The sequence below is a fragment of the Palaemon carinicauda genome, chromosome 23 (assembly GCF_036898095.1).
Source record: "Palaemon carinicauda isolate YSFRI2023 chromosome 23, ASM3689809v2, whole genome shotgun sequence".
In the NCBI taxonomy this organism is placed as follows: domain Eukaryota; kingdom Metazoa; phylum Arthropoda; class Malacostraca; order Decapoda; family Palaemonidae; genus Palaemon; species Palaemon carinicauda.
In genome coordinates, this window is record NC_090747.1 from 52,958,183 (window position 1) to 52,963,236 (window position 5,054).

Below are 5,054 nucleotides of genomic sequence, written 5' to 3' on the forward strand. Positions count from 1 at the left end.
AACAATCTTAAGATCGCTGCTGATCAGTCATTTACTCAAAATTTTAATGTATCTCGAGTATCGAAGGGATATCTCACAACATTAACCCTTAAGGATAAAATTGCGATGTTCATCACCGAGTTTAGAAAGTAGCCGAGATCTGTTCATGTTTGTATTAGAGAATAACTTTTCACAAGCAAATTTGTTTCCATTTATCGACATGATTTTTAATGCGAAATATTTTTCCTTGTGATATTCTCAATCAACTTATTGATAAAACTTTTACAGCTTACACCTGGAAAACTTATCTTTTAACGCATACTAGTTATTTCAGGATGTACAGAATAAGGTAGTACGTTAACATCAACAGCAAATTGATTTCTAACTATATCAAATTCATTTTCCATGCATTTTTAGTCACTAAATCCACTTTTATTTACATCTCTAATCTTAGATATTTTCTGATAATATTTCTCTGCGCGGTGTCCATCATCAATGTTTTTTACATTTTGCATAGATTTCAAACTAGGGAAATGATTAATATCATGTGCTGCAATCTGACTCTTGAAAAAAATGGAGTTTGAATTTCAATCCACAAATATATTCATATAATTTATTCACACGTTTGTTTTTCCCCTACATCTGGATGTTGAAATTATTCAAATGATATCCACCATAAAATCTAAATCTTTCAGCCAAAAACAAAAAAGTCATAAAGTTCCTGCATTCACTTTCCCTTTTCTACCAAGAAAATTTGGATATCACAACGCAATTCAGTGAAGCGATTAAAGACAACAGTTGAATTACCTGTTATTGAGATTATGTGCTCGAATAAAGTTTACTATTGACACAACAAACCTCCATGAAATGATCCATAATTAATTTTATTACTGCAAAATACGCAACTCGTGGTTAGGGTTCATAGGCACAAGTTTTTTCTTCAATTTTGCTAATGTATTAGTAATGTATAAGAAATGTAGTGCACTGTAGTGCAGCAGCTTTCCTACCCACCACCTGAGGTGTCTCCATCAGTATCTAAACTTGCACATCTCTTCCAAACAACACCTATCTCGTTTGAAGTCTCAACAAAGAATTCGAAGATATCGTCACTTTTCATTGTTCCCTTCATTAGCACAAGTTCAACAAATTCTTCTGTCACCTGCATATTTTCATCAACACCCCTAATGGAAACTGTAAGTTGTGCTACATCACTGACATCTGTTCTTTCATCAATTGCAACAGAAAAGGCCAAAATTACTTAACCTTGCACTGAAGGTGACTATCAAAACCGTCAGCTATTTAATTTATTCTCTCTGCTGTTATATTTCTTGACAGACTTCCATTTCCAAACACCTGACGTTTATCTGGGCATATCCATTAGCAGTCAACAACATGTATTTCTTAGCAAAAAAATCCTTCAGTAAAAAGGACTTGATGACTAAGCTATTTCTTTGTAGATACTATAACTTGCTTTCTTGTCAGCATCACTTACATACTTTCTTGACGTACAATTCTGAATAAGAATTGCTTTTTTTGTTTAATAATTTTAGTTCTTCTATTTCATCATCACATGCTTCCCCATGATATTTCTTATATACCTGAAATTGGTCATAGTGTCTCCTAACATTATATTCTTTAGGAACGGCAATTTTCCGATTGCATACAAACATGGTGTTCTTCCTTTTATAACATAAAAAATACAACTTTTTCCAATTCTGTTTTACCACTCTCTGTTCGTCTTTTATTTCCCTTTTCTTGGATGAAATGATTTAACATAAAATCGAAATAATAATTTCACTTTTAAAATGCATACTGTTACAATGAAAACCTGAGAGATGCCGATACTAATTTCCGTTGTAAAGTCATCGTCGAACTAGACGTGTTTTTCACCCACAATTGACATCTTACAATTATTAGTAAAATGTATATTGCAGAACACTATCAACTACAAAAGGGCAATAATTTTCAAAAATAATATAAACACAGGCTAGTGTAGTTTTGTTTATTCCCCGAAGACACAAGATGACCAGTACCGAGAATATCCTTCCCATTGCATAGTTGTTGGGTAAGCGCTTCCAATCGGTCCACGGTACATATGTTATTATTAGAGGTTGATAGTGATATGTAATTTTCCATATATATATATATATATATAAATATATATATATTATCAACTGTACACTTTACATATTCAAGACAACGACATTAGTGTTCCGAGAATGTTCGGCTTGCTGCCAAATAAGCCAAAAGATACTTACAATAGACTATTTACTACTATAAAAAGAACTTTTGCATAATGTCGAACCAGCCACTGTGATGATGGATTTTGAAAAAGCGGCCATCAATAGTTTATTAGATTTATTTTTATAGTTCAGATGTTACCTGTTGCCTATTTCACCACTCACAAAAGGTTTACAAACAAGTTGTAACAATATGTTTTAAACAGCAACATCACCAAGATGATGATTTCAGTTTAAAAGTGAGATGTTTATCCGCACTTGCTTTCCTTCCCATTGACGATGTTATTGATGGCTTTGAGGAATTAACTGATGACGACGATTTTCCTCAAGAGCTTGTTTCATATTTTGAAACATTATATTGGAGGAGTGAGAGGTCGTTGCCAACGAAGGCAAAGAGTCGAGCCAGTCTTCCTTATTCGTTTATGGAATGTCCATGAACGCACTGAAAATGGTATGCCACGCACCAATAACTATGTTGAAGGATTCCATAATGCACTAAGAACCTCCATGACAAATGTACATCCTAATATCTGGTCCCTTATAACTGCTTTAAAGCATGTAGAGGCTCACAGTGTAACAAGAACTGCACATCTCAATCGTGGAGATAGTGTAACCTCCAAAAAAAATACAGTGAAGCCAATCAGCGTAAAAGAAAATTGCTGGAATAATATGCCCCTGCAAATAAAATCCAATATCTTCGTGGCATTGCTCATAACATTAATCATTTTTAACTAGATAATATTGTTGCTTGTCTCAGTTTTTATTATTCCTTGTTGTATCTCCTTTTGCAAAATAAATCCTTTTTAGTCTTTATAGTTTTTTTATTTGTACTTTTAACTCTTTACTTATAGTTATAATTTGGTTTCATGACTTAGTGGTATCGAAATGACCGGTAACGAAAAATCCTAGTCACAAAATGTCCAGTAGCGAAATGTCCGGTATCAAAATGTCCGGTATCGAAATGTCCAGTATCAAACTGTCCTAGAACCGGCCAAAAGTATGGTGATGGGTGTGGGGCGAATGTAGCCCAAGAGCTGTATGTCTGACATTCCTGACCCAACTTGTGCATCTACAGATTGGTGACCACCAGAGTGATGAGCTCCCTCACCCTTTTTCCCTGCATTGCTATGTCTTATTGTTTGTTGATGCTGCCGTCAGACACTGACTCTACTATCAACCCCACACTCCTTAAACTACAGTCCTTCGCCAACGGTGAAACGTTCTTCTAGTTCTAGCGTGTTTAATTCCAGTTTTGCATCAAGAGCTTGACTCAGCCAAATACCAAATCAGGTTACGTTTTCGCAGCGATCTCTAAGAACAATAGCCTGGCAATAGCTGTGCAAGCAAAAAAATTCCCAAATAATGTATGACTGTCTAAAATCATACCTCTTGGACCAGTGCTCACCATCACAAGCCACGCCTACATAGCAAGACTTTTTCAGCTCTCTCAACAACTGGTCTGTGAACTAAAACTCTTTGCTTGCCCTCAGGGAAATTACCAGTATCACTTGCCTACAACCTGCCGCAAACGGCTCTCCTCTGAAATGAATCTACTCCATGCCCTTTTGGTACGGCGCCTACAAACTGTACATGCTGGTATCCCGTGTCGATATTTCGCTCATGAAGGAACCTGATGACCAAAATTGATGCCTTTATGACACCCACTTCACTACCTTAAAGACCTCCATCAACACATCCTGACTAAGTGGACACCTATTCAACATCGACCAAAGAAAACGTGAAAGCATTAGGACACAGGCGCAAACCCCATGACATACTGGAGCGGTGCTAAACCCCTCGATTATGCCCCAATCAATGACCTCCCCAAAAACTTCCTGATCCTCATTGGATGCAGTTATGCTACTACTACTCTTAATTCGGGGCTGCTGCAAAGAAATATGCGAATGGTTGTCAGTGGCCAAAAAACATTTAAGTAAGGCCTTTTCATTTTAGAGGACATAAGTACAGGCGTGGGTTATTTTGTAGACACTGTTGCTTGCTGTTTTCTTCTGCTAAGACCACTCTTCAGGACATGACTTAGTCTGTCTAATTTTTCGACATCTGCCTGCTAGCTGCCAACAGATCTGCAATAACCACCAAAGTTTATGTAACCATCACATAATCGTTCAGAGGCTCCAAATATATTTGGAAGTTTCTTGTACTGATGTCACATTACCAATCCTTGATACGGATTTCCTGTCACATTTCCACCTCCTGCTCGATGCAGCTCCCCGACGGTTAGTCGACGCAGATTTTTACTCCTGTAATAAATCAAGCGTTCAAAAGCACATTACTGCCATGTTATTTTAATGGATTGTCTCAAATTGCTTATGTAAAGGAGTATTGATTATTCAGAACAATCTCATTATCTAAGTTGTCAATATTAATTTTGCTTCTTCAAATGAAGGTCTCTATTAAAATGATGATCTTTCACTATGAATCAAGTCTTCCATTCCCAAAGTTCTTCCCATAATGACAGTTACAAATTCCGCAGATTTTCACATACTTTCTGTAACATCCAAAATTTTCATTTACAATAATCTTGTTAGCCATAAGTGATTTTTCATTATGTTTATTAACATAATATAATTGAGTGATTCAGTTATAAAAATATAGTGCTCTTATGCATGTGAAATAAGGTCAATAACGAAGAATTTAAAAGTGTTGCGTGTTTGCAAAACCTTATTTTAAGCTTTGATATAGCAATCAGATTTTTTTTTTCTCCTTACGAAAAGAGGATAAAAGTTGGGAATGGCTACGACATCGCTATTAAATGTTTAGTAATAGTTCAGAATCATTCTAAGAAACGACAAGACAGTGTCTATTGTTCTCCAC